The sequence below is a fragment of the Aythya marila genome (genome assembly GCF_965140915.1).
Source record: "Aythya marila genome assembly, chromosome: 4".
In the NCBI taxonomy this organism is placed as follows: Eukaryota; Metazoa; Chordata; class Aves; order Anseriformes; family Anatidae; genus Aythya; species Aythya marila.
In genome coordinates this window covers 20,009,752-20,021,454 of record NC_139045.1, presented here as the reverse complement: position 1 = coordinate 20,021,454, position 11,703 = coordinate 20,009,752, and positions in this window count along the sequence as shown.

Sequence of the window (11,703 nt, the reverse complement as noted above, 5' to 3'; positions counted from 1 at the left end):
TTTGCCTTTCCTACTGCCTGTAGCCTGCATAGAGGGGAGTCTGGACAAGAGAGTAGTGAGATAGGCATGAATCTGTATTTTATTCTTTCATATAATTTATGTTATGGGCCACGTGTTTATCTGTATATGTCAATATAAAATTGGCTTCCACCCCTTACTCCTCTGACTTGCTGAATGTCCTTATCTGTGTCTACTGATAACGTCTATACAGTGAAAGTCCTTCTCACTAAGATGTCTTCATATCTTGAGTGTGTGGTGTTTTTTCGTTTGTTTTGTTTTGTTCCCTGAGGACTATGAAAGTTAGCCTTGGAATTTTCTTCTGTGGTATTTGCCCTTTATTCATGGCTTGCTAGTAGATAGGAGCATATGTTGTGAGGGTTTGCACTGTGTTCTTGTCCAGAATATGCTCTAACAATATGAAAGGCCTTTGAAATATTTTGAACCGTGAGTGGAACAAGAGAAATGGCAGTACCTGTCTCAAAAACAAACAAACAAAAAAACAACCTGAGAGAACAGACCCATATCAGAAAGCTTGTGGCTTAACAGCTGCCATGAGCTTGGGGGAGAGGTTAGCTTATGCTAAGGAACATAGGCACATTCAAAGAAAAAGAGTAAGGCAGGTATTTAGTTCAGGGACATATCAATCTCTGTGGCTAAAATATTTTGTATGTTTTAAAGTTTTGAAAAAACCTCTCATTGCTTGTGACCAGTGTATATACCCTGATATGTTCTGACACGGTTCAGTATGTGCCTTCAATATACTGATGCTCTGCTTCCACGGTTCATCCTGCCACGTTTCATTATGTGTTTAATGTCAGAATTTATCGCTGTTTAGTACTTCAGTTTCTTTTTCCTTCCTCTCCGATACTGGTGTTGAGTGAAAACACTCCAATGTTTGGTACCTCCCCCTTCACCCCTTCTTTTCCTAGTGAATCCTGTAATGTCTCTTTGTTGCTGGGAATGTATAGCATGTTAGATGGACTCATTTTAAGAGTTCCTTCTTGTGCAATTTGCCTTTTAATTTTTCTTGAGTACTGGCAACCTCAAATAAAGAGTCATGCAGTCCTCTTTGATAGAAAAGGAACAAGAAATGTAAGAATTTCTGTATCAGATTAAACCCATGTTCAGACTCTCAGTTTCCAGTGCCAAAAACTAGATACTTGTATAATAACTGGTTCATTTGAGATGTGTCTTCCAAATTCCTGATAGTAAGTTATTGGGTTAGATCTTAATATTTAAGCTTACTTTATTTTTGTTATTTCATAAATCCCATTTAAATCCTGCTATGTGTTCTGACTGCTGGTGAAGTAACTACGGGGTGGTTATCTGATCATCTGGGGACAGCTGTTAGTTGGTGAAAACAGCTTCAGATGGCTTAAGTGCCCATCAGGTTTGTTCTTGCCTCTTCACTATACTGCGATCTGCTTTTGCACCCCTTCCCAACTTAATATATATGTGTAGGTGGAGGGCAGGTATAACCTTTTACTAGGCAGGTAATTGCTCTTAACTGCAGTGGAAGTTATATGCCCAGGTGAGACTGAGCTATGGCTTAAAGATTTTCATTTTTTTTTTCCTACCTTGTTTAATGGAAGAGTGACTTGCTCTCCAAGGTGCTGCTGTTCAGATAGCAACTGTTAGATCCTGTTTTATTGATGCATCACCGGTTCAGCTTTAAGCCTGGGCACTCTCTTTTTCCTATAATTCTCTCTCTCTCTCAAAAGGCAATATTATATTGATTGATACATGTGACATAAGGCTGTTTCCTAGTTTCCTTTCAGTGGCTGCTTTTAAGAAAGCCTTTCACCTATTTACAGAACGTGTATACATTTTTATCTCTCTGAAGGTCTTCTGTTGTTTTTCACACTGGACCAAGATGATCAGCTGAGCTGGGTTGAAGCAAAAGCCTTTTTTTCCACGTATTAAAGGTATATCCTAGAAGTGAAATAAAGGCTGTTTTCTTCCCCTCTGTTGGGTTTAAAGGAAGAATATTGTCATGGCACAGGCTTTGCTAAAAATACTGAGCAGCTTTTAAATAAGCAGATCTTGAAATTAAAAGTTCATTGTAATGAAATCATGTGAAACAGAGGAAGATGAATCTCCCAAGTTAATGACAGTACACATTTCAAACAACATACCCAGGTGTAAATCTGCTCGTTATTTTGGCTTTCATAATAGTTCTAGCTATGGAAATGGATTTTTGTAAATACATAGTAGTGACATTTTTAGTTCTATTTTATTGCACTGTTGAAGCGTCCGTTTAAGAAAACAATTTATTTTAATACTTCTTGTTTCATTATAGTATAAGATCATAGCTGTTGAAGCTTTTCTAACCTGCAAATACACGTCTTCTGAATTTCATGCCTGTGCCGTGAATTTATGCACAGAGTAGCCTTCACTGATTGCTTCGTAGTGTGACTAACCATAACGTTTGAAGCAGACTTTTGCTGTCTGTAGATTAGCATTTCATTTGATATTTGTGCCAAATGTTATATTTCTACTCAATGCAATCTAAAAATGCACAACTCCACATCTAATTATTTTTACTGAACCAGAAACAAGAATCCCAGCTGTGTTGATGTTACTCCTATCACTCAATTCTTCGAGATCCTTGGAGTGGGGTCAAAAATTAGGCATCAGAATAGCAGCAAGATGTGCAAACTCATTGTTGCATGCTATGCCACCTCACTAGTTTTGGACAATCAAATCCATGTCAGAATATTGGGTGTCAGCTTCCCTTTTCTTTACCAGTGCATCCCTGCCTAGATTGGAAGGAAGTCTTTTTCTGGCTAATTACCACAGTTTGTGTTGACAAACAAGTTATTAATAGCATTTCATTTCTCTTTAGTAATAAAAAATACCAATATTTGACGGTGATTCATCCTCCTGTAAAATCACAGAATGCTCTGTTGCAGAGCCAGAATAAACCCTGGCAGAAGCAGAAATGAACAAACTCCTCTGGCTCTGCATTTTAAGCCAGAAGTCTGCTAAACCTCCTGTCCTATCTTGGAGCTTAGTCTCTGTAACGTGTACTGAACTGAACCTCTTTTTGTGAAGGTTAGACAGGAACAGCCTAGGAAACTAAGCGGAGCTTAAAAACTCCCTTGCCCAGGTGGAACAGTCTGCAATCAGACTGGCTCTCCAGGGGTGGAAGGCCAGAAAATTCCCTACTGCACGGCCTGACTTCTATTTTGAAACACATGTGTACATAGGAAATCTACTTATAATAAATGCTAGTTATTTTTAAATGATTTCCCAAGCTGTTCATGTACAGTTTAGAGTTATTTCTAAGTGCCTCATAAGGAGCAGGGATAGTTAATAGCTTGAATCCCAATGAAATTTCTGTTATCAGCTTTTGGTTGGTGGATGTCTAGTACACTAGCAGTACCCTTCATTTTCCATGGCGAAGGAGAAATACTCTGTCATTTTCCTAGCTGGTATGAAAAGGATCTCTGTTATTTTCCTCACACCCCTGGCAAAGAGAGGAGGAGTGGGACTCTGGTACTGTACCCCTGTTCCAGGCGTTAGCTGGGAAAGCCATGTGAGGTGGAGAAGGGCATTTCTACCTGTCCTCCCTTACCCCCAGCTTTGTGGTTACTGTGAAATGTAGATTTAGCTCAACTGTCCTCTCATTTCAAGATTTTGTTCATCATTCTCTCATGGCTCTGATACATCTCTCTGCTGATCAGGTGCTGAGTAGCAAGCTGCCACTGATGAGCACCTTCTCAAGTTTTCTGTCTGTAGGCTCATTAAGCCAGGAACACATGGTCTGGTATTTCCGTTCTCATTAATTTATTTAAAAAGGTAATAAATTTGTTCTGAAAGTAATGGAAAAAAATGAAAACAAAGGCTTAAGCCTACTTTCTCCAAGAAGCTTCCTAGTTAGTGAGTGGGGAGTAAAGATCTCATCTAAATTAACAAGCAAATAAGTGGAAAGTAAATTTTTATTAAATATTAATAATCTTAAATATTAATCTTAAATATTTTGGAACTCTACTTCATAAACTCCTAAGCAAGTTGAAAGAAGAAATTGAAAACTTCTATTCTTAAAGCCTTTTTTCTTTCTTTCTTTTTTTTTTTTTTCATCTTATCTGAAACTTATGCACTGATTTTCTTGTTTGCATTTCATTTTTTTCATTTTTAAAAAAAGGTGCAACGGAGGATTTGGAGGCATAACTTGACTGGTGTTTAAAAAAAACACACAAACAAACTAAAAACTAAAGACACTTTGAATAGAATGAGATGCTTGTATCACATTAAGGCATTGAAGTACCCCTCAGCTTCATTTTGGAAACTGTTTTGCAAAATAACATATACACATTGAATTTCCATCTGTGTTCTTATGATTCCAGCTACCACATTACCTGAGATGTTTCTATCACCATATTTCTACCGTGTCTCTGTCTGTCTCACAAGGGTTAGACATTGTTATGACTTGAGAAGAAATTTCTTGTCCTTTATTGCTTTCTTTGTGAGCCTGATGTAATGTCAGCTCGTATCGTAACTATGATTCCTGGCCAAAAAGTAAGTTGCAAAACACTTCTCAATTTTCATGCCTAATTACTGCACTTCTCCGATTTCATGCTTCATTACTTTTATGAGAGCTGAATGTTTTCTGTGAGGATGTTGTGTATGGAACAGGGTTTGTCCTTCTGTGCTGACAGCCAGCAGAAGTTTTGGGGGAGAATCCTAAGGACTGGGACTGCAGGGCGACTGTGAGAAGGGAGTTGTTTTTTTCCTTTCAGCTCATTCAGTCATCAGTGGTTCTGCTCCCTTTAATAGCTAGCATCAAACGTCACCTTCAAATTTGGCAAGCTGATCCCTTACTTGGGTTAAAGTTAAAGCCTATTTTGGCACTGGGAACTGAAAGAGCTCATTCCAGAAGAGTAAAGTTGGAAAGAAGTTAGCAGGGCTGCCTGCCAGTGCAGCAGATCAGTCCAGTATGCTTCATGCTGACTCTTAGATATATAACTTTTCTTAAACACCATAAAGTAGCTGTTAAACAACTATCTGATGTGCTTGCCATTAAGCATAATCTGAACAAATAGCACATAAAAATTGTTAGATTTATGAAATCCCGTTCGTGGTACTTATTATAGGACTGCGTTCGGGCAAAGAGTTGAAATACTTCATTAGGTGTGTAATGACATGTATCAATGAGAACCATAACATAATTTTTAAGAAACCCAGTACTACCTTTAAGATTCACTTTTTATTTCTAAAATAGTCCCATTTCTTGATTTCTATGTATGTTTGAGTTTAGATGTCATTTTTGTTCTTTCCTCCCCCCCTACATGGTAACTCTGACCTCCTTAATTTTTCCAGAGGGAAGCTTATCATCCTCATTAAAGGGATGGCAAAGAGGTATCCCTCCTGTTCTTTCTAAACAATATGGGTAAAACGCGAGTTACTACTAGACTGTTCCTAATGGCTGGTGGCGATCCCTTCAGTTGGGCTCCTCTCTGGCAGTGGCCACAGGGAGGCATGCACATGGCAGCGTGCACATTGACTCCTGTACCCTGCCAACAGCCTGGTGTTGGGGCCTTGCCTGTGGCCCTGGTAGAAGTGGATGGGAATGCTTTTTGGGGGCCTTATTACTGTTTGTCTGGGACCTTTTGCAGTAGTCGGGGTAATTTCTTCACCCCAAACATCTTGAGAGGGCAAAGACTGCAGTGTTGGCTATGGTTATGTCTTTTTTTTTTTTTTTTTTTTGGGGGGGGTGCATGGGCTGACAGCTGGAGGGGTGCCTGCATGTAGGCCAAAATCAACTTAACAGGATGCCAGTGGTAGCTAACTGTATGTCTCGTGCTGCCTTACGTGACACAAGCCAAGTGTTGGCAACGCAAACAAGGCTGGGTGGCTGTCTTTCTGAGGGAAGTACGGTGATGAAAGGCAGGGGAACAGTCAACAGAAGTGAAAGAAGGAATGTTAGCTTTTTGGGAGCAGGGTACGTTAATCTGTAGTTTGTTAGTTTGTGAAATGGCATTAGTTGTAGATCCTCAGTGGCTGTTGTCTGCCAGTGTTTCAGATGTACCCAGTCGGCTCCTGCTGGGTACATCTTACTAAGGTGTTGCATCTTCTCAACTTCCTTTTCTTTGGGGACATGCATTTTGTCATTGTTATCCTAGTGTCAGTCATGGTATGCGACCTACTGTGTGCAGAGTCTAAATCGGGCACAGGATGCTGTGCTGTGCTAGGCTAACTCATAGGAATATATATTGTAATTTTAAAAGTGTGGTCTTTAAAGAAGAGCAACTACAGGTCCAACAGAATTAGCCCTCATCTACTTCTTAACTAAACAAGATTAAAAGGCAAATTATAGGAAGAGGAATATTTGTGTGGACGTTGCCTGTGCTGCTACTTGAGAAGGAGCTGACTGATCTGCAGCCCTTCATGGGACAAAAATTCTAGACAACTTTGCAAGGTTCAAGACTAGGAACAGATCTACAGTATAATTTGTGTTGACTAGAGAAATCCCTCAGGCATGAGATGGTAACAGTGTTTCTCTAAGAAAAAACACTTTTTGAGGGGATTAATAAAATATTTCTTTTAGTTCTTACTGGACGATAAGAGAAACCTTGGAGTGGTGAGGTTTCTGCCAACTTCCATGAAAATCAAGTGCATGTGTCTAAGTGTGTTTGTGCATTTTCTCTCTGTGGAAACAAGCCTGTGTATGCTTTCCCCCTTCTGCTTTATTTTTGTTGGTAAAAGTTTATATCTGGAAAAAGAATGAGAACTGAAGTGTCAAGGAAAGAACAGTGATTTCTTGGTAAACAAGAAAATGCCTATGTCTGTATGACTGCGATTTATACTTCATTCATTAGTTACAGCCTTCATCTAGATGATCTTTAAATCGGATTTCCTTTTTTTCAGTTGTTCCCTATATTTTTTTTAAAAGTATTATTCTACCTCAGACATTAAGAATGGCCTCCATGGTAAATAACGGGTTGAAAAATTCTGCTGCTAGCTACAGAGTGCCTTTATGGAAGAGAAAAGCAAGGCAGGGAGCAAAACTGCCCATCCTGTATGGGGCTCCTGATTTTCTTCTTAAATTTCTCCCAGTTTTGATATGTCTGTGGTCTCCCAAGAGATGAGATTTTGTACACAAACAACTGATGAGCTCACAAGTAAGGACAACAATACAGCTCTTTGGGGTCCAAGTGCCAAAGCCTCCAAATATTTTCTCTAAGAGACCAGCATTAAAAAAAAAAAAAAATCAATTGTCATCTTATGTTCCATAAACTACCGTATTTTATATCTGTTTTTCTTTTGTCCTGTGGCTTGGGTTTAGCATTATAGCGGCAGTTGCTATGGCAGAGTTGGCCGTGTTTACCGGGTCATGACAAACAGCAACAGCTGAAAGACAAATACGGCACTCAGTTTTAAGTATGAGGTGGGACGGGAGCCAGAGATCAGCAGCCTCAGATTGTAGCTAGCCACAAAGCTGGATCCTACAGTCCTGACGTGTGCTGCTCTTACTCGGGCTTAATTCTAAAATTAAGCTTATACGTGAACTCTTTTCCTAGTTTTAATCTTGGTTTATTTCTGCACATTGAAAGGACACCATTAACTTGTGCACAGACATAAGTTTCTTAACAGCAAGAGAAAATGCCAAATGAGTGTAATTAATTATGCTTCTCACACCTTCCCTGATTGTACCTTTTTCCTTGCCTTTATTCAGTAAATTTAGGAGCAAGTATACAGCTTTCAGAAAATGGTTGGAAAAAATGGCTTTATTGTGAGAGAGGATTTAACTGTATCGGGGGCAAACCTAACAGAAACATAGCTATGACAAACGTCTCAGTTTTACTGAAGAGTATTTACTGCATCTGAAATAGCTACTGTGGAAACTGTCGGGTGTATATATGCAAACACAGAGTCTTAAAACTAGCATTTATACATCTCCTATTGCTGTACTCTGGCATGTGTGGAGTTAAGATTCATACTGTAGTTGAGAACTTTAGCTCTTGAAGTTTTCTAGTAGTGTAGAAATCCAGGACAAAAATTAAGGGTCATCTTTCCGTAGGGATTACCCTCGAAGGGAAATTCTCTCTGCAATGTGAAGACAGGTAAATCAGCATGTAGAACAAGTGCCTTTAAACGCAAGTAAATCCCTTCTTCCTCACAATCCTTCCCCCTCCCGATAAAAAATATCAAAGTTCAGGAAACTCAAAAACACAAAGTGTCCCTGGAGGTTGGATTTTCTTCTTGCCTGCCGGTCACATCTCAGCAATTTCTGTTTTGCATTTTCCAGACCTTAAAAATGACTTGCCAAAGTCTTCCCATGTGAGAGAATGTCAGGATGTTTTACCTCAGCACCTCCTAACCAACATTAATCATGTGCTGCATAAGGTGTTAGTTAGCACATATTTTATGGCCTGCTGCAGGAGGCATCTTCCATCTGTGGAAGTTTTGGGTTTTAGGTAATGATGACCAAGCTGCTTGGTCAGGTTAATGGTTTGACGATGATCCTGAAGGTCTCTTCCAATGTAGATGACTCTGTGATAGCATGCTGCAGGTAGTGCCCTTAGATGTCTGGATTAGGTGATGCAAGAGGTAGAGTGTAACCTTGAATGGGTTAAAACAGATTTCTCGTGTCTTCCAGTTGTAAAATGTCTCTTCCTTCCATGCCTTGCTGTCTTGCCTTCAGCAATCCTCTCGGGGTCAATAGGAAGAGGAGGAGTGGGAGAACAGAAGGGAGTAGTGGCTGATGCCCTTCTGAGCGGGCAGTAGGAGGCCTGCTGAGCCTGGAGGATCTCAGTCGGGTTGCCTTCTGTTGAAGTTGCTACAGCAGTTTGTCTTCCCCTGTTGGTCTCACTGTCTTAGCTGTCTAGCCTGATCTGGCTTCAACAGTTGCCTTTCTAAGACTTTCCTGGGCAAGATCATTAGTGGAGGCGCTGGGTACATGTGATGAAGGAAGTGGCTGAGACGCACTACGTTAACTAGGCCATGTATCTTATCTGCAGGGCTTCCAGCAGCTCTCCCTGCTCTTGTCTGCCTCTGCTTCCCAAATGGACTGCTCTTTCTCCATGGGTAATCACCCTGCCATCCCCCTTTTGGGTGTTTTTTCTTCCCCCCCACCCCCAGGCATACTTAGAGGCACAGATGTTTGAGCAATGCAGGTTACCTGAGGTACAGCATGTGCCTGTGAAAATATCTGTGAGTGGCAGAGCTTAATCTAGTGACTTTCATCTGTATTAAAGTGATGGTTCAGACCTTAAAGGACCAAGGTTCAGACCTTAAAGGACAGGTCAGCTGCAGGGGGCTGAATCCTGGCTCAAACTGCTCGGTTTGTGGCCATGCAATGAGATAGGGGAGCAAAGAAAGAGCATGTTGCAAAAAATGAAGAGAGCTTGGATAGGAAGCAGTGCTTTAAGGTGCTGCCATGTATCAGTGATTTTTGCTACTAGAAAGTCAGGCTTTTTTAACAGCTTAAAACCCATTGGTTTTAAAATTAAAACTGTAATGATCAGAAATTATTATTGGATGCTGACATAGATTCAGGCTAATACTTTTTTTCTGATGATTGCTTTTTAGAGCTCCCTTTTGACTTAAATTATAGGTGCAAAAATCTTGTACCCCTCTTCAGGAGTCTGCTTGCTTCAGAACATAGGTGTGGATTGGTTGGTGGCTAGCAAGATGTGTGGCTTTTTTTTTGAGTCCTAGATGTTTTCCTATGGTCTTGGTGGGATATGACTTCAGTACTTCAGACTGTGTGTAGTGTTGCTTTGAGCCTTATACCTCAGAGCTGGCTCTGCCGGTAGCAGGTGAAGAGCATCTATAAATAGTGCACAGAGCTCTTCAATGGCATGTACGTGTTGCCCTCTACTACCTTAGGCATTTTGAACGCATTAATTTGTTCTCTTCTGTGGTTTAAGGGGGGGAAGGGCTGATGCTCACCTGTTCAAGTATTTCGCGTTACATGTAGAAAAACACCTATCTATAACAGATGAATCAGTGGTGCTGTAAGAAAAGCCTTTAGCAGGTCCTGAGCCAAGGCAGTATTTGTACATGTTTCACGTTACAGTTGCGAGCGATAACCCCAGACCGGGAGCTGGGAAGCATGAGCTGGGGCACTGCATGCTCTGGGTGTATCTGGCAAATTGCTGCTGCTGTGTGTCCCACCCCCCCTAGAACGACGTGTTCAGGCCCCCAGTGCTTCATGCCCGCAGAGCTGGTTTCAGCTGCACGCTCAGCTCAGTCCTGGTGGGGGTAAAGTATCAAGAGTCACTGCGTGCAACTGTGGTAATTCTTCACTGGTGGAAACAGAAATAATGACATTATTCCTGGGTTATTTTTTAAAGTGGATCACTTTTTTTTTTTTTTTTTTTTTTTCTTCTGATGGATGGAAAATGTAGGAGGATTGCTGTGCTATGCATGCATGTGGGTGATGAAATCATGGCTTCAAAGTTTATTCGTGTTGGCAACAAGAAACAAGTTGCTGAGCATCTCTTCTGAGGATAAACCTAGCAACGCATTTCTGGTTGTCAGTCAACACTTTTTTTTTTCTTTTTTTTTCCTTCTTCTTCCCCCTGTGGTGTCACTTGTGATGTAATGGCACTGCTGCAGTGGAACCCTCCATGCACTAGCTCTGCAATTAGATATGATGTCCCTGTGCAAGGGCTGCTTGGCATTAGAGCTATTTTAGCACGCATGCTTTCTACTTTCTGGTAATATTAAATAGTGCGTTACAGAGCTTTGCTCCTTCCCAATGACTCTTAAAGAAGCAGAATTTAAATATAATACTAGAAGGCACAATTCTGTAGTGCTTTATTTTATATATGGCATTCATATTGATGCAAATGAAACAAGAGTTGGGAATTATGGGTGCAGAGCTGCTAAAGAATTAAAGTGCCCAATATTAACCAACAAGATTAAACCAAAAATCACACCTGCAGTATTTTTCAGGCTCTTCCATGGTTTCATCACTGCACATTAACCTGGAAACTTCTGTTTTTCTTTTTCTGTTTTGGAGTGACAAAAATACATGAGTAAGAGACCATATGTCACCAGCATTGCTTTCTTTGGCCTAAGTAGCTTCTGAATCAAAGACGTGCAAGCAGGATTTCATTCAGTTTTCTGTTTCCCTTTCAGTGAATGTTATCGTATTCTGGGTAGATAAATAGAAAAAATACCAGTAATTTTCAAAGGAATGTGATTTCACTGTAATGACGAGAATGATAAATACTACTGGTCAGTTTTGGCTAGGACTTAAAGACTTAGTGATCACACTAATTGGGACTGATAAAACTAAAAAGCGTTTCTTTTTGCATCCAGTCAAATAAATAGCATGGTGTTTGATACCTGTAGATCTGAAAACCTTCTTAGATATCTCCCCTGTTTACTGTATGTGGATGAGGCACCAATTGCTACCTATCAGTCTGGCAACTACTGGTTCTGTAAAATGTGTGGATTCAAGTTTGGATCTGATTGATACTTACTGGATGTAGCAAGGGATTATGCTGTATAAACATATTGAAAGGGCCAATAATTCAATTATTAAACGTGCTGTTGCAGCTTTGGAGTCACATAAAATTTGACTCCAGGTTAACTTGCCAATTAGATACTAGAGAAGGGTTCCTACTGTCTGCTGTGCCCTGTAGTGGGGGCAGTTACAGAAGGGGTTTCTGATCTCTGCCAGTACTCACAGTTTGTGATATAACAAAACCAACACAAAGCAGACATTCAGTTGCTTCAGTGCTCCTT